Source organism: Leucoraja erinacea, chromosome 9, assembly GCF_028641065.1.
Source record: "Leucoraja erinacea ecotype New England chromosome 9, Leri_hhj_1, whole genome shotgun sequence".
NCBI classification, from domain to species: Eukaryota; Metazoa; Chordata; class Chondrichthyes; order Rajiformes; family Rajidae; genus Leucoraja; species Leucoraja erinaceus.
Window position 1 is genome coordinate 12,858,317 of NC_073385.1, and position 27,744 is coordinate 12,886,060.

Sequence of the window (27,744 nt, forward strand, 5' to 3'; positions counted from 1 at the left end):
TTTTAAGGTGGAGGTTGGCAGATTTTTGATTAGTACGGGTGTCAGGGGTTATGGGGAGAAGGCAGGAGAATGGGATTGAGAGGGAACGATAGATCAGCCATTGTTGAATGGCAGACTAGACTTGATGGGCCAAATGGCCTAATTTTGTTCCCAGAACTTATGAGTATGATTGGATAGTTCGGTTTGCAGAGACTACCGAAGAAACAGTCTATGATAAGGTGAGCAAGCAGAAAGTCCCAGGAATGGCTGAGGAAAGGGGTGGGGTGGAATAATCCACATGTTGAAGTTGTATGAGACGTTGGTGAGGCCGCATTTAGAGTATGGTGTTCAATTCTGGGCACTGTGTTATAGGAAATATGTCGTCAAGCTGGTAAGGGTGCAGAGAAGATTTAGGAGAAAGTTGCCAGTACAGGAGTAGAGGATGTGAGCTATAGGGGGAGGTCGAGTAGGCTGGGTCTATTCCTTGGAGCACAGGAGGATGAGGGGTAATCTTATTATAAAATCATGAGAGGAATAAATTGGGTAGTTGCACAGAATCTCTTGCCCAGAGTAGTGGAATCGAGGACCAGAGGACATGGGCTTAATAAGGTGTAGGGGAAAACATTTAATAGAACCGCACGGAAACCTTGGGTGGGGCATAAAGTGTCCAGAGGTTTCCGTTCAGGTTTCGTAAGTGGGACAGGGGCATTAGACAGGTACAAGGATAGGACAGGTTGGTGGGAGTAGTGTAGCTGGAACATGTTGGCCGGTGTGGGCAAGTTGGGCTGAAGGGCCTGTTTCCCCACTGTATCACTCTTATGACTCTAAACATACAACCAAAAACTGTGAAAATGTCTTCATTCAATCTCAGTGTCTATACATTCAATAGTGTCATACCAGAGCCAAGTGTTTTATTGTCATATGTCACAGATGGAACAATGAAATTCTTACTTGCAGCAGCACAATAGAATATGTAAACATGGTACACTGTAAACAATAAATGGAAAAAAAGTTCTCACACACACACGAACTCATATACATGCACATAAAAGCAAACAAATAAATAAATGAACAAACAATAATAGTGTTCGCGCCTATCTTTAAAAGAAGATATCTTAAATTCATTTTATGGTTTAAGAAGGTTGCTTAAATTGTTTTTTATTAATCAAAATTAACTTTATTCAGAATAAAAAATAAACAGAAAACAATTAGCGTTGTACTACCCGGCACCCTTGCCACTCTATTCCTTTTCTCCAGAGATGCTGCATGACCCACCGAGTTACTCCCAATTTTTCGTGTCACCCTTGCCACTCATGTGCCCCCCTGGGGTGCTATCTTTTCCCTCATTTGAGGGGTGACCTAGGTACCTTAAATTCAGCAAAGGACATGATCACAAGTCATTTCCCTTCGTAATATTCAGAGAAGTGCGTTTGCTCTCGGGTCGACAAACGTGGTGCCCCACCAGATGGATGGGGCGGGTTAATGCATGAAACAAAAACAAAAAACCCCACTATCCTCGAATGTGCCGCCTGGGAAGAAAGCTGTGCGGTAACATTTCAAAACATCTCCGAACGAAAATAAACATGCACAAAAAAGGAAAAGAACATCACGCTTTGTCTTTTTTTACCCCCAAGCAGCACTCGTTCCAAACCATCATGTGATAAGGTGTACACGTCTTTCACATGACCTCCCTCCTCCAACCACCCCACCCGAGCCAGTCGTGCCAATATTTTTTTTGTTACAACCAGCGCTGTTCGAAGGGAACTGTTCCCCCCCCAAAAGCAACGTTGTATGCAATCTTGCGACAGTATCCAGCGGGTTGATCTTCAATTCCTAAAGACTACATGACAGTTCTTGGTGGAGCGAGCCTCTTAATTAAAACCAATTGCCCAAGTTGGGGGAATGCTCGGTATGTGTGTTGGGGCAACGTTCAGGAACCTCCACTGAATATAATTGAATGGAACGTTCCACTTTGGCATTGCAGCAGTTGAAAGGTGAGGGAGTTTGCAATGCGCCAACTTTTCATTCAACCTTACCAGCATCAGGGAACGGACGCAAGGGACTGGCATGCAAAGATCTTAGAGCAGAGGAGATCTTTGCTGGCATGTGTCCCGTTGCGCACGTCTTGCAACAGGTTATCACATTTCACGCGTTATTCTTGACGTGAATCCTCCCTGTTCATCTCTGGAGGTGGTGGTTACGTTAACCAGTTTGGGGGGGGATGAACCAACACAAAATAAGCGCGGGATGGGGTAGTGATAGCTTGTACAAACAACCAGCACAAACTAGGTCTGCTGCACTGAATCAATATTTTATTTAAAAAGCCAAAAAAACACTTGCCTTTTCGTGAATAATTACTCACAAACATAAGCTGCAAGTGTGGATTTGGAATCCCGTGGCGGTTTGCTACATTGTATACGCGGTAAAAATGTAACAAGACATGTGACTGAAAAAAATAACAAATTAACTCCCGCCCCATAAGATTCATTTGTATCCCAGTACATCATATGAAATGATTTGTACCCATCTCCCACTAAAAAAAAATCATACAATAAGTACGAGGGCAAAACAACAACCATCAATCTTCAGCAGGCGTTGGTTATGAAAGGGGAGTGGTGTATGTGTATTTTCTCTTATTAAATGAATAGAGAAAAAAAAACCCCAAACAAATTGCAACTGAGATCAATAATATTTCCCCCTCCACCCCACAAAATAAACAAATGTAATGACACACATGTTGACATTTATTAACTGGAACAATATATGGTTTTTGTAAAAAGGATTTAAGGGACGAAAGCTTCGGCAGCGCTTCGTGCATTTCCGTCTATTTTCGGCTGGTTACATGAAGATGGAATCTCCCAGTAAGAACTGGTTGCAACCGGTTGTTGGATTTTTTTGTGAGGGAAAAGACGAGCAGTAGTGAAAAAGCTCCCCACATTCACTCCGCGATAATATAATATATATTCAGCCTATTCAATTGCGTTTTCAAAGCTTTACCGTTTGCAGGGAGATTAAAGAAATAGAGAAGGGGGGGGAAAAAAAAGGAAAAGGCGCATCATCTTTAAGTTTGCACATCAAGGAGCTAATTTATTTTCAACTGCAATTCTGTAAAGAGAGGAGAAAGGAGGGGGACGGGAAAGCAAAATATTATCGGAACAACTGTTGCCAACTGTTTTCGCTAAATACCAAAGAAGAGACTTTCCATTTTGCCCCAGGATTGTGAAGGAGCGAAGGGAATATTTTGTGTGTGTGTGTCATTTTTGTTCATCTGAAATAATCCACTCCAGAATCTCCAGAAGGGATTTGTGATCCATTCGGTAAGTTGCCTGATTCTCTTTGCTTTACAGCAGGCATGGGTTTGAAAAGGGGATGGGGCCTGTATTTTGGTGCTTCACACGCGTATGGGAGTGTCTTTCATTTTCACTATAGCTTTTTTCAGTGGAGGGAGGGTGAGAGGATTTCAGTTGGAAACACACGAGACTTGTGCGTCCACACAGGACTATTAAAAAAAAAATCATTTGTGGCCAAGTAATTTTGACTTTTATAAATTTCAGTGATTAATTTCAAGGCTGCTTCTGCCCTCAAAAGCGAGAGAGAGCCTGCTCTGAAATCCTACATGTGCAATGGTCATTTTTTTCACAAACAAAACTGAGTCATTATCAAAAAAATAAAGGCGAAAAGCTCAGTCTCAGATCCAGCAATAGAGCTTTAAGGGCACAGTTTATATTTGGACACGTTTTTGAAAATCCTGTAAGTATTATGAAGCTTTAGCATGTTGTTGGGAAGAGCTGCATATTCTGTTTTTTTTTTAAATCAAGCTTTGTGTTTATCTGGTAATTTAAAACATATATCCTCTGATTAGTGCAACTTTGTCGCCTTATATTTAATGAAACTTTACACAATTGTTAGACGTGACACAGTTGGTGCGGTGCAATTGTAAAAACCTTTTGCTTTGTATATTTGCATAGTAGTAAGTGACTCTTTCATCTAATGCGTTGGCAACCATGCTGTTTCACCTCACGCTTTATTTTATGAAAGAGAAGTAAACTCAACTGCATCCCTCACCCGTTTCCCTAACTTAATTTAAACACGCATGGATGTTATTCCCGGCTGCTGTTGAAAGATTTTAAAGTTTTATTCTATGTGTGTGTATGTGTGTGTTTAGAATGGTAACTTTTCCCATCGACTGCGACTTAGATTGCGCGGTTTGGTGACGCTCCCTGGAGGTCTTGTGAAATTATTTGAACCACGTTTTTGAACGTTGTAGGCAAGACAACCAAATCTTGGGAGGAGGAGGATAGGGTGGGGATTGTGTTCCTACCACCCTTGCCTATTGGGTGCTCTGGCAGTAATGCGTTTCTAGTTGGCTGTTTCGGCTGTCATTCTGTACAGCACGTTAGATTGTAGCAGCTCCACCGCGGGGATATGAACGATTTAAAAAGTTGCATTTCCTCCCTCTGCTTCCTTGATGACTGGTTCATGGGAGGCGCTACCTACTTACTGCAGACCAACCGGGTCCTTGTACATTTGTCGCGTAGCGTTTGCATTTGGCCCAGTGAAAGATCTCCATAAAATACAACAAATTCCTGAAATAAAACCTTGGGACTTGGGAGCGTCCTTCGAAACGTTTGTAGGAAAGAACTGCGGATGTCGGTTTACACCGAAGATCGACACAAAATGCTGGAGTAACTCAGCGGGACAGGCAGCGTCTCTGGAGAAAAGGAATGAATGGGTGGCCTTTCAAGTCGAGACTTCTTCAGACTGAGAGGCAGGGGAGAAGGAAACTAGAGATATGGAAGGGTTCAAAGAGCAATGTAAGGTGTAAAAAGAACAAATCAAAGCAGACGATGGTCAAGGAAATGTACGAGGATTAATTGTTCAATGTTGGTCACCCAACTGCTAAAGGAAGGATGTTATTGAGATGGAAAGTGTGCAGAGAAGATTTACGAGGTCGATGCCAGGACTGCAGGCTCTGTGTTATAAGGAGAGGCGGGGGCAGATTAGGACTTTATTCCTTGGACCGTAGGAGGCTCAGAGATGCTTTTTATAAATGTACATAAAATCATGGACATGGAGGCGAATTGATAGGATGAATGCACAGAATATTTTACGCTAGTTAGGGGAATCAAGAACTAGACAACCTGATTTTAAGGTGAGAAGGATTTGTGTTTTGGCTTATTATTGTACCTAGATACAGCGTAAAGCTTTGTTTTACATGCTGTACAGTCGAATCAGATAAATAAATACATAAATACAATTAAGTTTACTCAACTACTGTAAAAATAGAAAAGGGGAAGATACAAAGTGAGTATGGTTCTTGTCATCAATTCCGTGGCAATAATGGTGGCGTAGGTAGAGTTGCTCCCTTGCAGTGCCAGAGACCCGGGTTCGATCCCGAATACGGGTGCAGTCTGTTCAAAGTTTATACGTTCTCCCCGTGGCAGCGTGGGTTTTCTCCAAGATCTTCGGTTTCCTCCCACACTCCAAGGACGTGCAGGTTTGTAGGTTAATTGGCTTGGTATAAATCTAAAATTGTCCCTAGTGTGTGTAGGTAGTGTTAATGTGTGGGGATCGCTGGTTGGTGTGGACACGGTGGGCTGAAGGGGCTGTTTCCACGCTGAATCTTCAAACGAAATTCTGTGGAGGTGAATCGGACAGTACCCTAACTTATTGAAGGACCGTCCAGAAGCCTGATCTCAAAGGCAAAAAAGCTGTTCCTGAGACTTACGGCGCATGTTTTCAACTTTTGTTCTTTCTGCCTGGCAGGAGCAGGTTTAATAGGAACCTAGGAGGCAACTTTTTCTACTCAGTGTGTGTGGTGATATATGGAGCGAGCTGCTAGAGGAAATAATTGAAGAAGATATCATAACAGCATTTAATAAACACTTTATAACTGATGGCAGAATTAGGCCATTCGGCCCATTGTCTACTCCGCCATTCAATCATGGCTGATCTATCTCTCCCTCTCAACCCCATTCTCCTGCCTTCTCCCCATAACCCCTGACACATGTACTAATCAAGAATCTATCAATCTCTGCCTTAAAAGTATCCATTTACTTGGCCTCCACAGCTGTCTGTGGCAATGAATTCCACAGATTCGCCACCCTCTGACACTTGGACAGATAAAAAATGTTGCATAGGAAAGGTTTAGAGGGATTTGGATCAAACGTGGGCAAGTGGGGCTAGTGTTTAGGGCATATTAGTAGCATTGAAAAGTTGACTCTAAACAGATACAATACTAGAAACTGTCATCAGGTCGGGCAGCATCTGTAAATGAACAGTCTTTTTCATTCTTGGCTCAGAAGTGAAATATTAAGTGCCGAACCATTACAGGTGTCTTCACAGATGAGAAATTGAACACACTGCATAGCCATGTGATAGGTGTAGAATTAGGCCATTCGGCCCACCGTCCACTCAGCCATTCAATCATGGCTGATCTATCTCTCCCTCCTAAATGCATTCTCCTGCCTTCTCCCCATAACGTCTGACACACTAACATACTAATCAAAAAAATCTATCTCTGCTGCAAAAATATCCACTGACTTGGATATTTACAGCCGACAGCCTTCTGTTGCAAAGAATTCCACAGATTCACCACCCTCTGACTAGAAATTTTTCCTCATCTCCTTCCTAAAATAACGTCCTTTCATTCTAAGGCTATAACTTCTGGTCCTAGACTCTCCAACTGGTGGAAACATCCTCTCCACATCCACTCTATCCAAGCCTTTCACTTTTCAATGAGGTCCCCCCCCTCTTTCTTCTAAACTCCAGCAAGTACAGGCCTTGTGTTGACAAAAACTCATTGTAGGTTAATCAACTCATTCCTGGGATCATTCTTGTAAACTTCCTCTGGACTCTCTCCAGAGCCAGCACATCCTTCCTCAGATATGGTGCCCAAAATTGCTCACAATATTCCAAATGTGGCCTGACCAGCGCCTTATAGAGTCTCAGCATTACATCACTGTTTTTGTATACAAGCCCTCTTGAAATAAATGCTAGCATTGAGTTTGCTTTCTATACCACCAATTCAATTTGCAGATTAACCTTTTTGGGAATCATGCATCAGCACTCCCAAGTCCCTTTGCACCTCCGATATCTGAATTCTCTCCCCATTTAGAAAATAGTCTATGCCTTTATTCCTACTACCAAAATGCATGACTCCACACTTTGCTACAGTCCTAGTCTGAATTTGTTTCATCTTTGGTGGGAAAAATAAAAGGGATTAGGTCACTTTCAGACTTGTTATGGGAGTTTGCATGCAAATTAATAGACATGTTCTCACCACCTATATCCTGAACTACTATCTACCTCATTAGAGACCCTCCAACTATCTTTGATCGGTCTTTACCAGCTTCACGTTATTCCATTTATCATGTATCTGCACACTGTGGATGGCTGGATTGTAACCGTGTATTGTCTTTCTGCATAATCGAGAAAATAACACGATTGGAAAACTGGAAAGTGAAATAGAAACTGAAAATGCTGGAAATTTTCCAGCCAGGCAGTGCAAATGGAAAGTGAAACAAGAGTCATCATCCTAATACATAATTCTATATCTCTCTCCTCAGCAGTGAAATAGAATTTGCTGTGAAATAGAATTTGGAAAGGTACAGCACAGGACCAGGCTCTTCGGCCAACCATAATGTGAAGATAAACTATTCTCTGCCTACACATGATCTATATAATATATATATATATATATATATATATATATATATATTTTAGTCAGAGGGTGGTGAATCTGTGGAATTTATTTGCTACAGAAGGCTGTGGAGGCCAAGTCAGTGAATATTTTTAAGGCAGAAATAGATAGATAGATTCTTGATTAGTACAGGTGTCAGCGGTTATGTTGAGAAGGCAGGAGAATGGGGGTAGGAGGGAGAGATAGATCAGCCGTGATTGAATGGCGGAGTAGACTTGATGGGCAGAATGGGCTAATTCTATTATTATCACATGACCTTGCATATGATGATCCAAATGCCTCTTAAATGCTATTACAGGTGCACAACCTTTTATCCGATAGCCTTGGGACCAGACACTTCTCGGATTTCGGAATTTTTCGGATTTCCGAATGGAAGATTTTTAGCGTAGATTAGGTAGGTAGCGCAGGCGGCTTGAAAAGTCTGGAGCGGCTGCCTCCTCCCCAGAGACCGGGGAATCATAGTAAATCGTTACTTAAATGTTAGTCAGTTAGTTTGGAGGGATTTTATGTGGTGGGCGGGGGTGAAGGGGGAAACTTTAATTCTTAGTCCCCTACCTGGTCGGAGAGGCGGGGAGCAGGCAATGCCTTACTGGGTCGCCGTGCAGTAAGCTCCAGAGCGGTGTGGCCGCCGACTCCCAACATCGCGGAGCTGGGGCTGTGGGCAATCGGCCGCGGGCCGCGCTGGATTTGGAGCGCCGCGCAGCCAGGGGTAGAGTTGCCGGGGTCGGAGCTACAACCGGTGCCAGACGCCCGCAGCCCCAGCTCCGCGATGTTGGGAGTCGGCGGCCACAGCGCTCCGGAGCTTACTGCATGGCGACCCGGTAAGGCATTGCCCACTCCCCACCTCTCCGACCAGGTAGGGGACCCCTTCACATAAAAGCCCTCCAAACTAACTGACTAACATTTAAGCAATGATTTACAGATGTTAAAGCGTCTCCCGGTCTCCGGGGAGGAGGTAGCCGCTACAGTAGTACAGACCTGGGTTGACCGTGGGTCGTTTCGGGTCAAGTTTGGCGCCAAACGCGAGCTTTGGTGTGCAGACGTCATCCTGGAAAAAATGTCCGGTTTTCGGAGCTTTTCGGTTTCCGGAACTCCGGATAAAAGGTTGTGCAACTGTACCTTGTCTATCTCCAGCACCTTCTCTGGCATCATGTTGCACGCACCCATCCCATTCCCCCCCCCCCCCCCCCCCCCCCCCCCCCCCCCCCCCCCCAACTCCTGCAAATATCTCTAGTTAATCTAGTTTTCTCTTCGAGCCTTAAAGCTATGCCCTTTGGTCTGATATTTCCAGCCTGGAGGGAAAAAAGGTTCTGACTGTCTACCCATCTATGCCCCTCATGATTTTTATAAACATCAGTCGGGTCTCCGTTCCACCTCCAGCTTTCCTCCCTTCAAATATCCAGCATGTTCCATTTTATTCCAGAATAAATCTGATCTACCATATCACTGAGCCGTTTTCTCAATGAAGGAATGAATATTAACAACAGACTTGATACTTCATTAAAGTTTAATATTTTGGATTTATATTTTGGTACTTAGCTATTCCTGGCAAGTTCAGTATCTTTTTGCCCTTGAGAAAGTGATGGTGTACAGATACACCACCGATTTTCCGACAACCGAGAGTTTAGCGTGTTCTAATCTGCACTGAATTACGAGAGCGCGCTTGTAATTCCCTTCGGAGGTCCACTCAAAAATGTGGAACCCAGGCTGGGTAAGGCGGCTGATCTCGACTTCATTGGGATGTCAGCAACTGGACTTAGAGCAATTCGCCAATAGCATGGGCATTCAGAAGCCACCCCACCCCCCCCCCTCGAAGCCCCCCCCCCAAAAGAAAATATGCCGTCTAGGACAGCACAGTGGTGCAGCGGTAAAGTTGCTGCCTTACAGACCCGGGTTCGATCCCGACTACGGGTATTCTCTGTGCGTAGTTTGTTCATTCTCCCCGTGACCTGCGTGGGTTATCTCCGAGATCTTCAGTTTCCTTCCACACTCCACAGATGTACAGGTTTGTGGGTTAATTGGCTTGGTGTATGTGTAAATTGTCCCTAGTGTGTGGAGGATTGTGTTAATGTGCTGGGATCGAAGTCCCAGATAGGACGGGAGGTTCCTTGGCTGAGATTTGAGGAAGGATATTCTTGCTATTGAGTGAGTGCAGCGTAGGTTTATAAGGTTAATTCCCGGGATGGTGGGACTGTCATATGCTGAGAGAATGGAGCAGCTGGGCTTGTACACTCTGGAGTTTAGAACGATGAGAGGATAGAAACATAGAAAATAGGTGCAGGAGTAGGCCATTAGGCCCTTCGAGCCTGCACCACCATTCAATATGATCATGGCTGATCATACAACTCAGTATCCTGTACCTACCTTCTCTCCATACCCCCTGATCCCTTTAGCCACAAGGGCCACATCTAACTCCCTCTTAAATATAGCCAATGAACTGGCCTCAACTACCTTCTGCGGGAGAGATATCTCATTGAAACATATAAGATTGTTAAAGGTTTGGACACGCTAGAGGCAGGAAACATGTTCCCGATGTTGGGGGTGTCTAGAACCAGGGGCCACAGTTTAAGAATAAGGAGTAAGTCATTTAGAACGGAGACGAGGAAACACTTTTCCTCACAGAGAGTGGCGAGTCTGTGGAATTCTTTGCCTCAGAGGGCGGTGGAGGCAGTTTCTCTGGATGCTTTCAAGAGAGAGCTAGATAGGACTCTTAATGGGGATATGGGGAGAAGGCAGGATTGGGGATGATCAGCCATGATCACATTGAATGGCAGTGCTGGCTCAAAGAACCAAATGGCCTACTCCTGCACCTGTTGTCTATTGAATGATGAACACATGGTAATGCTCCTCCCATTCACCTGCCTCCCTTCTCCTTCCTGTTGGTCATGGGTTAGGGAGGTATTATAAGTGAATGATTGTGGTTTGTGTTTTGTTTTAGCTGCTACATGGTGCCGTAGGTAAGAGGAAATGAATGGTGTATGTTTAATTTAGTTTAGAGGCACAGCATGGACACAGGCCCTTTGGCAAATAGGATGCAATTGTACAGAGGCAAATAAATAAATGACTGGTCTTTGTCCCAAACATTATGGAGGACACTGTATCAGTCCGATCGATCCTGAAGGTCCACGTCTTATTGCATGCTGGCATGGGCAATATCACTTTACTGAGGAGTTATGCATGAAATTGAAGGTTGTACAATCATCAGAGAAGATCCCTACTCCTGACTTTGTGATGGAAGGAAGGTCTAAACTAAACTTTGTACAGACGGCGCCCACAGTCAGAATCAAACCCGGGTCTCTGGTGCTGTAAGGCAGCAACTCTACCACTGGGCCACTCAGCTGTGGTGTCATTCAATTGAAGATCTGAAGATGGTTAGTTTGTCAGGTACTGTAATGAAGAGCTGCTGTTTGGTCTAGATGTCCTGGTGCTTGGATGATTAACCTACTGCAAACACAACCATCTTCCTTTGCGTGAGTTACGACTCCAATCGTTGGAGCGTTTTTCCCCTTGAGATCCATTGACTTCAGTTTCACCAGGGCTCCTTGCAGCTATAGTTGGTCAGGTGCTCACTTGATGTTAAAGGTCACATCTCATCTCACCTCCAACGTCCGGCTCTTTGATCCAGGTTTGGACCAGGTCTGTGATGAAGTTGGGTGGTCCTCTCAAAATCCCAAACTGGCCTTTGGCGAGCAGATGATTGCTGAGTAAGTCCTGGTCAATAGCACTGTCGATGGTGGTCCATGTCACCTTCCTACTGATTGAGAGTAGACTCACTGATTGGCACGGTTGGATTTTGAAACACCACCTATCCACGTTCTCCAGACATGTCCCCTGACCAGCTGAGTTGTGTTCTCCTTGGATTTGTAAACTCCATCTTTTGTAAACAGCCAATTAACCTACAAACCTGTCTGTCTGGTGTGCGGGAGAATCCCGGAGAAAACCCAGGCAGGTCACGGGGAGAACGTACAAACTCCATCTAGACAAGCACCCATAGTCTGGGTCGAACCCGGATGTCTGGCGCAAAAATACAGCAACTCTACCACTGCGCCACTATTCTGCTTTCAATACGTTTCCCAGTTTTGTCTTGCATGGAGCTTTTTATGTCTATCTTCGCTGAAAACCAACATCTGCAGTTCCCTCCTACCATTGTGTCTGCTAAACTGTCAAATCTCCTCAAGGATTGCTGACATAGAAACAGAAAATAGGTGCAGGAGTAGGCCATTCGGCCCTTCAAGTCAGCACTGCTGCCATTCAATATGATCATGGCTCATCGTCCAGAATCGGTACCTGGTTCCTGCTTTCTCCCCATATCCCTTGATTCCGTTAGGGCTAAAAGCTGTATCTAACTTTGAAGAAGTTCTCTTCCTCTCTCCAATGGGAATTCTGCAACTACCCCTCTCGCGAGCCTGAAGAAGGGTCTTGACCCAAAATGCCGCCTATTCCTTCTCCAGAGATGCTGCCTGCCCCACTGAGATGCTGCAGCATTTTGTGTCTATCTTCAGCGCTCTCATCCGATTGTTAACTTCGGACCTCATGTTATCTGAGTTCTGCTTTTGTTTTAAGCTATTTGAGGATTTGCACATCAGCGTTCTATGGCCTTGTTTTCATTCGACTTCTCCAGAGATTAGTACCACTGAATGATGGGGGGGGGGGGGGGGGGAGAGAAATACAGGAGGTTGAATCGTGTTTCAATTTGCAAATGTTATCCCTTAAATTGCTTCCAGAATTACCTGATCCAGTAATTGACGTGCTTGAACCTTTGCTCTGACTGACTATTCTGCAGATCGAGTCGTTTCCTGACAAATTTCACCGGTCGAAATCTATTTAAAAAATGTAATCGTCAATGTTTTCCGCAACTCGGGGGTGGAGGGGGGGAGAGATTCGGATATCTATTGGTCGGTTAGGCTGCAAATCTGTTGAAAATATTGTGTTTTGCTTAGGGAATTGGAGAAAAAGATTATTGATTTGTGCCGAATTGCTGCTGCAAGCGTCTCGCTTGTCACAGTAACCATGTGGCAATGAAAACCTGGAAACAGCACGGCAAATAATCGAGGTTTACTTCCCAAACGATGCAGGGGATTTTGAATCCCACAAATAGAGCCAGGATTAGTTCACAGTTGTCACAATTCTGCAGTCAATGGGCATTATAATCTTTTGAATATATTGCTGGCTGGAAACAAGATTTCCATTGTCCTTGTAGCCGCTGCTTTTTATGTGACAATACGCGACAGTACGGCAGTTAGTTTGCAGCGTGGAAATGGGCCCTTCAGCCCACCGTGTCTGCGCCGACCAGCGATCGCCCGTGCACTAGTTCTGTCCTACACACGAGGGACAATTTACAGAATCCATTCTGTACAGAGCCCTAGTGAGACCGCACCTGGAGTATTGTGTGCAGTTTTGGTCCCCTAATTTGAGGAAGGACATTCTTGATATTGAAGGAGTGCAGCGCAGCTTTACGAGGTTAATTTCCGGGATGACAGGACTGTCATATGCTGAGAGAATGGAGCAGCTGGGCTTGTGCATTCTGGAGTTTAGAAGGATGAGAGGGTATCTCATTGAAACATATAAGATTGTTAAGGGCTTGGACACGCTAGAGGCAGGACACATGTTCCCGATGTTGGGGGAGTCCAGAACCAGGGGCCACAGTTTAAGAATAAGGAGTAAGCCATTTAGAACGGAGACGAGGAAACACTTTTTCTCACAGAGAGTGGTGAGTCTGTGGAATTCTCTGCCTCAGAGGGCGATGGAGGCTGGTTCTCTGGATGCTTTCAAGAGAGCTAGATAGGGCTTAAAAATAGCGGAGTCAGGGGCTATGGGGAGAAGGCAAGAACGGGGTACTGATTGGGGATGATCAGCCATGATCACATTGAATGGCGGTGCTGGGTCGAAGGGTCAAATGGTCTACTCCTGCACCTATTGTCGATTGTCTATTTGATCGACAAACCTGCATTTCTTTGGAATGTGTGCGGAAAAAATGGGAACGTGGCACAAAACCCACGCGGCCATACGCTAGAACGTACAAACTCCGTACAGACAGCACCCGTAGTCAGGATCGAACCCGGGCCTCTGGCGCTGTGAGGCAGCAGCTCTGCCGCTGTGCCACCGTGCCACCCTTACCGAGGTTTTTGCTGATAAGACTTCCTTAAAAGTTAAACCTTGCTAGTTTGTTATTTCATTTTTCATTGACGTGACTCGTATATTTATCAAACGTGCGTACTGGCAGCTTTTGGTGATTTAAAAACAAAACTGCCTCTACCTCGCTGTAACCTGTGCGTATGTCACAAAATAAAGAACTTGAAATACTTGATATTATATTACAAAATTGGCAAGCACGGTGGTATTGAACACTGTTCGGTTGGGGCATTTGTGTTACAATCCTGTGTCACTACCTGCAGAATGAGAGTTCCTCACCCCCTCCTCTCTGCAAGTGACATATCAGGATCTCTCTCACCTCCTACGCTGCTGAAACCTGATCGGAGTCAGTATCATATTCTTGTTTGTGGATGCAGAGTTGTGTATGTACAGGGCGTACAGGAAGGCGCAGAGTGCATCGTTATTGAGAAGTATTATACATGATAGAGGTGTGCAGATTGTCTTGGCTCGGGTATTAGAGAAAATATTTCACCTTTAACAGAGGTATCTGAAACTAGAGGGATAGGCTTGGGGTGTTCGCTGGTCCACGCGTGGTCCGAAGAGCCTGTTTTCCACGCTGTAACGCTAAAGTCTCTACGGCTGCGCCATTGTGCTGCCATGTTCTTTCGTTAAAGGCTAAAGTATTGTGTAGGAAGGAACTGCAGATGATGGTTTACACTGAAGATAGACGCAAAATGCTGGAGTAACTCAGCGGGACAGGCAGCATCTCCGGAGAAATGGGTGATGGATGGGTGAAATGTATGGCCCTCACTTGCGTGTTAATTTCAGTTGTATGTTACAAGGACAACCAGAACGTCTTCATACTTTTCAGTCTCTCAAAGCTCGATACAAGGATGAAAGTTTGAAATACTCGGGTCAAAATCTGTGAAGGGAGGAATTTAATAAAAATGAAAAAGTTTGACCAGGAGAAAGAAAAGATAGAACGAAAATGTTTCTTGTTGCAGTGGGGTGTAGGCAGTAGGCATAGATGGAGAGTGTCGATATTCTGAGAGTAATCTCTGGGAAATGTCTCGTCTGCATTATATAAAGCATGGTGTGGGAAAGAACTGCAGATGCTGGTTTAAATCGAGGATAGACACAAAAAGCTGGAGGAACGCAGCAGGACAGGCAGCATCTCTGGAGAGAAGTAAAGGCTGACGTTTCGGGTTGAGACACTTCTTCGAACTGATGTCAGGAGAGTGGGCGGTACAGAGATAAAATGTAGTCGGAGATGGTAAGACTGGTGGGAAAACTAGGAAGGGGATGGAGAGAGAAAGAGGGGGAAAGCAAGGGTTACTTGAAGTTAGAGAAGTCAATGTTCATACCGCTAGGGTGTAAGCTACCCAAGCAAAATATGAGGTGCTGTTCCTCCAATTTGCAGTGGACCTCTCTCGTTTTCCAGACTTGAAGACTGACTTCAGAGAGGTGTTAAAAATGTTCGCTGATAGAAATTTTATTAAAAAGAGCTGAGCTGAAAGTTGATGGGTTTCCTTTTTAGGAGTGTGTTACATCTGAGGATGTGACGTGTCCACAGGAGGGCAATATCTTAGAGCTGATGGAGATAGTTATCTTTCTTTTACTTGAGAGTGCGAGTTTCTCGCACGTTGGTGTGAAATATAAATGAGGTGACTAAACTGGGATTTAAGTGGGATTATGCAGGAACAGTGTTTAAGAGGGAACTGCAGATGCTGGAGAATCGAAGGTTACACAAAAAAGCTGGAGAAACTCAGCGGGTGCAGCAGCATCTATGGAGCGAAGGAAATAGGCAACGTTTCGGGCCGAAACCAAGTCTGAAGAAGGGTTTCGGCCCGAAACGTTGCCTATTTCCTTCGCTCCATAGATGCTGCTGCACCCGCTGAGTTTCTCCAGCTTTTTTGTGTAACCTTGTGCAGGAACAGTAATCTATTCGGGTGAGTCAGCGACAGAGAGGTGGGCATCTGTCTGGCAAGGTGTCTTTATATCCTAAGATAGACACAAAATGCTGGAGTAACTCGGCAGTTCAGGCAACATTCCTGGAGAAAAGGAATGGGGTCGAGACCCTTCTTCAGACTAAAATCCCTGTCCCACTTGCGTGTCCTCGGCACGCTAATCACGCGACCTCGTTGTCGCGTTGAGGCACGATGGTCGGGCCGAGCTCGGCGCTCGTTTGCCTCTTCTGCTGCTGTTAGAGGTGAGACATTGCGTCGAGCCAGGGTCTTGGGCCTGTCCCACTTTGGCCGTCAGTTATGCAACAGGCCGTTGGCGCGCGAAGATTTTGTTCGCTACATAAATTTCGTAGCCCCCGCGCGATGTCACGCACAACTACATACCCCTCCGTGCTTCTCAGTGGGACCGGCCATACGATGCCCGTGCGCCTCAACGCGACCACGAAGGTCGCGTAATTTGCGTGCCAAGGACACGTAAGTGGGACAGACCCTTGAGAGTCAGGGGAGAGTGAAACGAGAGTTATAGATGGTGAAGGTAGACAAAAATGCTGGAGAAACTCAGCGGGTGAGGCAGCATCTATGAGAGAGGAGTAGGTGACGTTTTGGGTCAAGACCCTTCTTTAGACTGATGTGGGGATGGGGGGTCGGGAAGAAGAAAGGAAGGAAGAGGCGGAGACAGTGGGCTGTGGGAGAGCTGGGGAGGGGAAGGAGGGAGACAGCAAGGACTACCTGAAATTGGAGAAGTCGATGTTCATACCGCTAGGGGGCAAACTACCCAAGCGAAATATGAGGAGCTGCTCCTCCAATTTATGGTGGGACTCGCTCTGGCTATGGAGGAGGCCCAGGACAGAAAGGTCGGATTCGGAATAAGAGAGGGAGTTGAAGTGTTGAGCCACCGGGAGATCAGGTTGGTTATTGCAAACTGAGCGGAGATGTTGGGCGATGCGATCGCCAAGTCTACTCTTGGTCTCACCGATGTAGAGCAGGTGATGTAGGGAGATGTAGCACAGAGGGGGTGCAGCGAGAGGGTGTTGCAGAACTCCCATCCGAGAAAGGAGGAGAACTTCTTCAAAGTAGGCATACCTTGAGGAGATTTCGCAGTGGAGCGGACAAAATGTGTGGTGTAATGGTAGGGATTGGGATCATGGAGCGTGATTGTAGAATTGGTGATGAAGGAAATGGGGATGGGGTTTGAAAGGGTTGGAGGAGAAAATGGGAGGTAAGGGCTGCTGAGACTCTGGATTATCTGTCTTTGGTAAGCCATCGAGAGAAGCTTTATGACCTTCACTACCATCACCACAAAGGACATGGGCATGGACGTTTACCCAATCGTACTTACAGTTGCCAGCTTGGACCCAAATTTTATTTATTCATTTATTTTCTTTTAAAATCTTTTTTTCAAAATTAAAACAATACAACAAAAAATGATAAACATAACAATGATATTGATACATAGGGATAAGGATTACATTAATAACAGGTATAACCTAAATATGTCCAGTTAACATACACATTGAATATAGACCTCCCAGTCTCCATGTAAATATAGTTAAGTGTTTAAAGGAGATATTGTGTATATATAAAAACAAAACGATATAAAAAAAAAAAGATATAAAGAAAAAAAGAGAAAAAAGGAAAAAACAAAACCCCCTTAAACTAGAAAAAACAGAGTCTGGGTTGCAAAGAATTTCAACAATTTAAGTCCCTGTTTGTCGTCAAGTCCATTCCACCATATAAAGGAAAAACTAATTATTATACCAGTTGGAGAGGGGACAATTTATGTCGTATGAAAATGTTTTATTGTTCTGAAGGAAGGTCCTGACCCAAAACGTCACCTATTAATTTCCTCCAGAGATGCTGCCTATCCCGCTGAGTTACTCCAGCGTTTTGTGCCCATTGAAGAGGTTCACATGTTGTATAAACACTCAGTTTAATTTTTAAACGGTACAGCTCAACAATTAGTACAAAAGGGCAAGGTGTGTGTGTTAACGCGTTGACTGTGAAGTGGAGACTAATGTGTGGGGAGACTAATTTGAGGAAGGACAACCTTGTGATTGAGGCAGTGCAGCGTAGGTTCACGAGATTGATCCCTAGGATGGCGGGACTGTCATATGAGGAAAGATTGAAAAGACTAGGCTTGTATTCACTGGAGTCTAGAAGAATGAGGGGGGAATCTTATAAAAACATATAAAATAAATAAAAGGACTGGACAAGCTAGATGCAGGAAAAATGTTCCCAATGTTGGGCGAGTCCAGAACCAGGGGCCACAGTCTTAGAATAAAGGGGAGGCCATTTAAGACTGAGGTGAGAAAAAACTTTTTAGCCCAGAGAGGTGGAATTCCCTGCCACAGAGGGCAGTGGAGGCCAAGTCACTGGATGGATTTAGGAGAGAGTTAGATAGAGCTCTAGGGGCTAGTGGAGTCAAGGGATATGGGGAGAAGGCAGGCACGGGTTATTGATTGGGGACGATCAGCCATGATCACATTGAATGGCAGTGCTGGCTCGAAGGGCCGAATGGCCTCCTCCTGCACCTATTTTCTATGTTTCTAGCCCCATCGCCCGCTCCACCCCGCCAGCTGGCCACCCAGGTCGGCATTAATTGTTCGGCCCAGATCACGCCAGGAGCTCGCGAGTGCCGAAGCTCGACGAACGATGGTTCGAGACCAAAGTGGCTCGGGCCGCAACACCATCTATAATTGATAAAAGTTGTGTCGTGATTAACGGTGTAAATGCAAGTTTTGCTGCAGAGCAAGAACTTGCAATGGTTTTTCTATATCTATTTTCCATGTTTCTTTGTCTATGTTTCTATGTATTGCTAACAATTCAAGAGTCGTAGAGTTGTAGAATCACATGGCGTGGAAATTGCTCAACTTTTCCACACTATCCCATCGACCCGAGTCCCACCCGCCTGCGTTTGGCCCATATCCCTCTAAACCCGTCCTATCCATGTACCTGTCTAATTGCTTCTTAAACGTTGGGATAGTCCCTGCCTCAACTACCTCCTCCGGCAGCTCATTCCACACACCCACCACCCTTTGAGTAAAAATGTCACCCCTCAGATTCCAGTAAAAATCTTTCCCCCTTCACCTTAAACCTATGTCCTCTCGTTCTCCCCCCCCCCCCCCCCCCCCCCCCCCCCCCCAGATCGGAGCAAGAGACTGCATCCACCCAATTTATTCCTCTCATGATTTTCTATATTCCTCTCAACCTTCTGAATTTGTAGTCGGCAGGGCAGTACTCTGCATATTGCCAACTTGATTATCATTTCTCATGATTGTGAAGGATTACTGAGAGGTCATGAAATTTGTTGATTGCAACATTTGGCTATTTTTCATCTGGTAGTGACAAATCTCAGTTAGACAACATGATGAAATGTTGCAATGAAGCACATGTAAACCAAATTGAACTACAATCACCAGATAATCTGGGTCGGAAAATGATTGTGATAAATCAAAGGTGAAGAATAGTACTGTTTTACGGGCTTTCAACGTGACTTTGTTCAATGGAAGGACTTAAACCTACCCGTGTTAAATGTGATTAAATGGTATTTAAACAGCGCAGTTGGATTTTTGCATAGATCTTGTCACTGGTGAATTAATGCTTGATTAATATGGGACAGGATGAGAGAATGAGATTGTGGTATCAACTGGAGAGTGGCCCTGACCTACCATCTTTCTCATTGGAGAGCCTCGCACTATCTATAGTTCAGTTTAGCGATACAGCGCGGAAGCAGGTCCTTTGGCCCATCTAGTCCGTGCCGACCAGCGCTCCCCGCACATTAACACTATCCTACTCACACGGACAATTTATATTTATACCAAGTGAATTAACCTACACACAGTGCCCTCCATAATGTTTGGGAGAAAGATAGTGTTTGGGAGAAAGATTTATTTATTTGCCTCTGTACTCCACAATTTGAGTTTTATAATAGAAAAAAAATCACAAAGTGCGCATTGTCAGATTTTAGTAAAGGCCATTTTTATACATTTTGGTTTCACCATGTAGAAATTACAGCAGTGTTTATACATAGTCCCCCCATTTCAGGGCACCATAATGTTTGGGACACACGGCTTCACAGGCGTATGTAATTGTTCAGGTGTGTTTAATTGCCTCCTTCATGCAGGTATAAGAGAGCTCTCAGCACCTGGTCTTTCCCCCAGTCTTTCCATTACCTTGGAAACTTTTATTGCTGTTTATCAACATGAGGACCAAAGTTGTGCCAATGAAAGTCAAAGAAGCCATTATGAGACCGAGAGACAAGAATAAAACTGTTAGAGACATCAGCCAAACCTTAGGCTTACCAAAATCAGCTGTTTGAAACATCATTATGAAGAAAGAGAGCACTGGTGAGCTTATTAATCACAAAGGGACTGGCAGGTCAAGGAAGACCTCCACAGCTGATGACAGAAGAATTCTCTATAATAAAGAAAAATCCCCAAACAACTGTCCGACAGATCAGAAACACTCTTCAGGAGTCAGGTGTGGATTTGTCAATGACCACTGTCCGCTGAAGACTTTATGAACAGAAATACAGAGGCTACACTGCAAGATACAAACCACTAGTTAGCTGCTAAAATACGATGGCCAGGTTACAGTTTACCAAGAAGTGCTTAAAAGAGCAACCAGTTCTGGAAAAAGGTCTTGTGGACAGATGAGACAAAGACTAACTTACATCAGAGTGATGAGAGAATGGAGCAGCTGGGCTTGTACACTCTGGAGTTTAGAAGGATGAGAGGGTATCTCATTGAAACATATAAGATTGTTAAGGGTTTGGACAGGCTAGAGGCAGGAAACATGTTCCCGATGTTGGGGGAGTCCAGAACCAGGGGCCACAGTTTAAGAATAGGGAGTAAGCCATTTAGAACGGAGAAGAGGAAACACTTTTTCTCACAGAGAGTGGTGAGTCTGTGGAATTCTCTGCCTCAGAGGACGGTGGAGGCAGGTTCTCTGGATGCTTTCAAGAGAGAGCTAGATAGGGCTCTTAAAAATAGCGGAATCAGGGGATATGGGGAAAAGGCAGGAACGGGGTACTGATTGGGGATGATCAGCCATGATCACATTGAATGGCGGTGCTGGCTCGAAGGGCCAAATGGCCAACTCCTGCACCTATTGTCTATTGAGACTTTATGCCCCTCTTACTACTTGTAGGTTTAAGTTTATTACTGTCACATGTACTGAGGGGCAGTGAAAAGATTTGTTTTTGCATGCTGTCGAAAGGAGATGAGATATATACCATACACAGATACATGGAGTTCAAACTGGAGTACAGTAGAGTAAAAGGAAAAATATAGCTCTCAGCATTGTACTGTATTGTAGCGCATCAGTTCCTTAAACAGTGTCCAATGTCCTCAATGGGGTGAAGGTGAATCGGGCTGTACCAATTGATTATGGAAGGAACATTCAGAAGCCTGTGAGAGGGGAAGAAGTTTTTCCTTAGTCTGGTGTGATTTCAAGCTTGGTGTGCTATCAAGCTTCTGTACCTTCTGCTGGACGGGAGCGGGGAGAAGGAATGACCAGCATGAGTCGTGCCTTTGATTATGTGAACTGCTTTTGTGACGTCTAGATTGAGTCGATGGCGGGAAGTCTGATCTGCGTGGGACTGGGCTACGTCCATAACACTGTAATTTTTGCAGTCTCGTACCCAAACTAAGCAGTGATGAAACCTGACTGTATGCCCTTTATGGTGCATCTGTAGAAGTTTGTTAAATGAATGTAATACGCCTGATGTTCCAACATGGACTGCACCTGTGAATATTAAAGTAACAGGCAGAATTCTTTTTTTTCTGTTGCCCAAAAAGCACATGTTGAAATAAGAAATGTAATTCCACTAAGTGTGGAGGAAGGAACTGCAGATGCTGGTTTAGATTGAAGAAAGACGCAAAATGCTGGAGTAACTCAGCGGGACTGACAGCATCTCTGGAGCGAAGGAATGGGTGACGTTTCGGGTCAAGACCATGCTTTAGACTTCAGTTACTCCAGCATTTTGTGTCTATCTTTAAATCTACCAAGAGTCTAGACAAAGATTTTAGACTTTAGAGATACAGTGTGGAAACAGGCCCTTTAACCCACCGAGTCAGCGTTGACCAGCGATCACCCCATATATGAGCACTATCCTACACACTCTGGACAATTTACAATTTTACCAAAGCCAATTAACCTACAAACCTGTACGTCTTTGGAGTTTGGGTGGAAGCCGGAGCACCTGGGGAAAATGCACGCGGTTCCTCGCTGGGAGAACGTACAAATTCCGTATAGACAGCACCCGTGGTCAGGATCGAACCCTGGTCTCTGGCGCTGTAAGGCAGCAACTCTACCGCTGCGCCACCGTGCTGCCCTGTGTTCTCTGGTCTGCATTAATAATTAACCAAAATGAGTGATACAGTGGAACCAGCAAACAGCACAACCTTTTTAAAGATAAGGGGGCGTTATGAGTGAACAGCTGTGATTAAATTAAAACATCCTCCAGTTGTGCTTTTTTTTTATGACATGGGGCCAGATTATTATAGATGCATTAGTTAAATGCATCATCAACTCACAATATTCCATGGCTTAACCATTGCCATCAAGGCAATCATTTATAAGCAGGAACTAAACTGAACAAGGTAAACAAAAGTAATGGAGAAACTCAGCGGGTGCAGCAGCATCTATGGAGCGAAGGAAATAGGCAACATTTCGGGCCGAAACGTTGCCTCTTTCCTTCGCTCCATAAATGCTGCTGCACCCGCTGAGTTTCTCCAGCACTTTTGTCTACCTTCAATTTTCCAGCATCTGCAGTTCCTTCTTAAACACTAAACTGAACAAGCCTTTTACTGTAGCTTTAAGAGAGTGTGCAAGTACAGAAAGTTAACATAGAAACATAGAAATTAGGTGCAGGAGTAGGCCATTCGGCCCTTCGAGCCTGCACCGCCATTCAATATGATCATGGCTGATCATCCAACTCAGTATCCCGTACCTGCCTTCTCTCCATACCCCCTGATCCCCTTAGCCACAAGGGCCACATCTAACTCCCTCTTAAATATAGCCAATGAACTGGCCTCAACCACCCTCTGTGGCAGAGAGTTCCAGAGATTCACCACTCTCTGCGTGAAAAAAGTTCTTCTCATCTCGGTTTTAAAGGATTTCCCCCTTATCCTTAAGCTGTGACCCCTTGCTTCCTGATACCACATCTTTCTCCCCGACTCTGTTCTGAAGCAGCGTCTTGTCCCGAATCGTCACCTATACCTATAGATCAGGTAGCTGCACAGAGTCTTTTGCCCAGAGCAGGTGAATCGAGGATTAGAGGACATAGGTTTAAGGGGAAGAGATTTAATAGGAAACTGAGGGGTACGTTTTTCACAGGAAGTGGGTGTTAATGAACGAGCTGCCAGAGGAGATAGTTGAGGCAAGGACTTTCCTAACATTTAAGTAAAAGTTAGACAAATACATGGTTTGGAGGGATATGGACCAAAGACGGGCAGGTGGAACGAGTGCAGATGGGACATGTTGGGCGGTGGGGGCAAGTTAGGCCAAAGGGCCTGTTTCCACACTGTATCACTCTATGACTCTGAGATGCTGCCTGTCCCGCTGAGTTACTCCAGCATTTTGTATCTGTTTTTGGTGTAAACCAACACCTGCGGTTCCTTCCTCCACATCTGCAAGGCAACTCCAGTAACTCTTAAGCAGCTCCATCGAACCCATTTGATCAGCTCTTCATCTCCACTAGACTTCATTATCTTTACCACACTCTTCTGTAACTGGATGGTACGCAAACAAATACTGATGATACTTTATTGTCACATGTACCTATGGATGTAGGTACAGTGAATTTCTTTATTTTTTTTGCGTGCACTCCAGTAAAATAAGCACAATCAAAAGTGCAAAAGTGCAACGATTGTAGTGTTATAGTTGACTTCACCGAGAGAGTGCATCAAGATTTGCCACGTTTCTGGCACCCACAAAGTTTCCAACTTCTAAAGAGCACATTCGTATCTTGGCCTTGAGCCTGTTGTCATGGCAACATCGATCCTCCCCTCCATCTGCTGCCATCTTGGAATCGGCCCCTTGTCCAGTGTCTGTGGCCGTCGCCGACACCCTCCTCCCCCGTTCCCCGTCTTTGGGGTCGGGCAGGAGACGAGCCTGGGGCGACTCCTCGTTGGTTCGTGGTTCCACGGCGGGAGAGCCGGGCCGGCTGTCGGGGCGTGGCCACGGCTTGTTGGCAGATTCTGCCACCTCGAGGGGCTTGGCAGGAGTATCCCCGAGCGGTGCGGCCTCTGTATCTCGCTGCACGTGACAATAAACTAAGCGTTCATGCAGTACGTCATCTACAAATATGCCCATCCAGACTGATCCAAACCCTCAGCTACCATCACCATAAAAAAAAAACAAGGGCAGCAGGTTTTGTTTTTATTTTAGTTTAGCGAACAGGCCCTTTGGCCCACCGAGTCTGCACCGACCAGCGATTCCTGCACATTGACACTATCCTACACCCACACACTCAAAGGAATATTTTACATTTTACACCCAGCCAAGTAACCTACAAACCTGTATGACTTTGGAGTGTGGGAGGAAATCGAAGATCTCGGAGAAAACCCACGCGGTAATGGGGAGAACGTACAAACTCCGTACAGACAGCACCCGTGATCGGGATTGAACCCAGGTCTCCGGTGGTGTAAGGCAACAACTCTACCAATGTGTCACTGTGCTGCCCCGTGTACAGCCTCACCACCCCTTCATGCAGCCCTCAAAGTCTCCCACCGTCCTGACTTGGAAATGCTTTGCTGCTGCTCCTCTTGTTGCTGAGTCTAAGTCTTGGAGCTTGGCCATTGAATGTGTAAGTGTTATCTCCATATTGAAACTCTGGCTGAAGATGGGGGTGACCTTGACTCTTAAGCGGAGACAATGTAGGTTGAACAGCTTCCTGTTTGTCCCGTATATTGCCTCCACAGCAGCGGGAAGTTTGCTCAAAGATGAGCTTCCAATATTTGCAGGGAGAAGGATTAAGAAAAGTAGGGTTAAGGTGCAACGTATTTCTCATCATTCTGCAGCGAGATTACATGAACAGGACCAGAATGAAAGGACTTACCTTTAGGAAGGAGATGAGGAGGGATTTCTTTAGTCAGACAATCTTTACTTGGGGAATCTGTGGAATTCATTGCCACAGAAAGCAGCGGAGGCCAAGTCGATGGATATTTTTAAGGCAGAGATTGATAGATTCTTGATTAGTACGAGTGTCAGGAGTTATGGGGAGAAGGCAGGAGAATGGGGTTGAGAGGGAAAGGTAGATCAGCTATGATTGAATGACAGAGTAGACTTGATGGGCTGATTTGCCTAATTCTGCTCCTATCACCTATGAAGACCATAGTCTGCACATGGTTGTGCCCTGGCTGAGGGCAGCAGAATTTGGGTCTAATGTTATGCAAGTCTACAGTCATTCTCTCAAAACGGGCCTTCTGCTGGTTCTCGCATGTCAAGCTATCAGGTTGGAGGAAAGGATTCTTGGATGTTGATTTTAGTTATAATATACACTGTGGAAAGAGGCCCTTCAGCCCACCGAGTCTGCGCCGACCAGCGATCCCCAAACACCAACTCTATCCTACACACACAGACACTAGGGACAATTCACAATTATACCAAACCTGTAAAGCTGTAAACCTGTACGTCTTTGGAGTGTGTGAGGAAACCCAAGATCCTGGAGAAAACCCACGAGGAGAACATACAAACTCCGCACAAGCAAGCACCCATAGTCTGTATGGAACCTGGGAGAGAAGGAATGGGTGACGTTTCGGGTCGAGACCATTCTTCAAACTAGACCATGATGGTGCCAAAACCAAATTTAGAGCAACTTTAGGCTTAGAATTCTGGAGAAAACGCACACAGGTCACAGGGAGAACATGCTAACTTCGTACAAACACAGGCAAGCGCCCGTAGTGAGGATCGAACCTGAGACCCTGGTGCTGTAAGGCAGTAACTCTACCGCTGCGCCACCATCCCACTTTTGTTTTGCTTTCAGAAGACACTTTTATCCACTGATTGGAATTCTCTTGTTGTGGAGGGCAGTTTGTGCACATTTGCTGGTACAGAGCCCTCTGTACAATGTTGTCATAAATCGGGTACAGATTGACTTGGGATCCTCAAAGAAGGGCAACTTGATAACAATTGTGAATGTATTCTGCATCGCCTCATCTAAGCTGGAACTCAACATCCTGGGACTTGCTTGGAACGGGCATCGCTCAAAAGAACTAGAGTGTGGACTTTGAAAATGACGCCAAAACATGGTGCCTCAGTAGACTATTTCTTATCGAGGATTGGAGCTATGGCAATACTCTACTGGACTGGTTTGCAAGAAAAACATTAGATGCACTGAATCTCTGCCCCAGAGTGGAGGAATCGAGGACCAGTGCATCTTGGTTCAAGGTGAAGGGGAAAAGATTTAATAAGAATCTGAGGAGTAACTTTTTCAACAAAGGGTGGTGGGTGTAAGAGGGGGTAGTTGAGGCAGGGACTATTCCAACGTTTATGAAACAGTTAGACAGGTACATGGATAGGACAGGTTTGGAGTGATATGGACCAAGCGCAGGCAGGTGGGAATAGTGTTGCTGGGACATGTTGGGCAAGTTGGGCCGAAGACTCTAAAAGAATTTCAGTGTTTGCACCTTGCACGTGTGAGAATAAAAACACCATGGTTTGATTTTTGAGGATTCCAACTCCAATTTGTTCACAGCTCGTCGTTGCCAGATTAAGTCCACGCTCAACCTGATGATTATTATTATTGAAACAATGACATGGAGACAGCTCTAAATCCCACCACGATAGAAAGGCAACTCGTATTCAGAAATCCCCTCAAAGGTATGCCTACTTTGAACAAGTTCTCCTCCTCTCTCAGAAGACATCCTCTCACACTGCCCACCCCCCTCTGTGATTCCCCCTTCTCTCCAACTACGACCACATCTTAACTTTCTTTCTGTCCTGGGCCTCCTCCATGGCTAGAGTGAGTCCCACCGCAAATTGGAGGAGCAGCATCTCAAATTTTGCTTGGGTAGTTTACACCCCAGCGGCATGAGCATTGACTTCTCCAATTTCAGGTAGTCCCTGCTTTCTCCCCCCCCCTCCCCTTCCATGCTCTCCCACAGCCCACTGTCTGCGCCACTTCCTTCTTCTTCTTCCCCCCCCCCCCCCCCCCCCCACATCAGTCCACATCAGTCTGAAGAAGGGTCTCGACATGAATCGTCGCCTATTCCTTCGCTCCATTGATGCTGCCTCACCCGTTGAGTTTCTCCATCATTTTTGTTACCTTCCATATTCAGATAAAGTATCTGAATAGTGTAGACGGGGGCAAACATAATGAAAACTCATTACCAGTAATGCCCACTAGGAATGAAATTAGCTGTCCTTGCTCAGACTGGACCAAATGCATTCAAGACAGAGTTAGATTTAGCTTAGGGCTAACAGAATCAAGGGATATGGGGAGAAGGCAGGAACGGGGTACTGTTTTGGATGATCAGCCATGATCACATTGAATGGCAGTGCTGGCTCGATAGGCCGAATGGCCAACTTCTGCACCTATTTTTTTTTTTTTAATTTCTTAACATTATATTACCACGAACTGCACGTTGGAATTGCTTAACAAGTAAAGCCCCTGTCCTACTTTCCCGAGTTACTCACAAATTCTCCCGAGTTTTCCCCTTGATTCAAACTCGGAGAATGTCTGTAGCAAGGCCGTAGGAGTCCGTAGATATATCGTAGTGGCTCGTTATGCTAGCCGTAGGCACTCGGGGCATCAGGTAAGTCAGGACGTTTTTTCCAGCATGACAAAAAAAGTCCACGAGTGAAAAGATAGTCGGGAGGAGGATTCGTAGATCACAAAAATCTTGATTTTTTTTTTTAAGGTCCTTTCAACTCGGCAGAGGACTCGGGGAAAGTGGGACAGGCCCTTAACTTTACTTAAAGGACACTAGTGCACTGAGCTATAAGGTGAGAGGGGGAAAGTTTAATGGAGATGTGCCGAGCAAGTTTTTTTTAACACAGAGT

The 27,744-nt window shown here is 45.2% G+C and overlaps 1 protein-coding gene across 5 annotated transcripts in view; it reads left to right on the forward strand.

Annotated features, from left to right (window-relative positions):
* Window positions 1-27,744, forward strand: part of LOC129700020 (exportin-1-like) — a 105,161-nt gene continuing 77,417 nt past the window's right edge. The window contains exon 1 of one of the 5 annotated variants that reach the window (XM_055640167.1): window positions 1-1,973. The gene's annotated coding sequence lies outside the window, so the exon portion shown is untranslated. The other 4 variants (XM_055640164.1, XM_055640165.1, XM_055640168.1 and 1 more) reach the window with 4 other exon arrangements.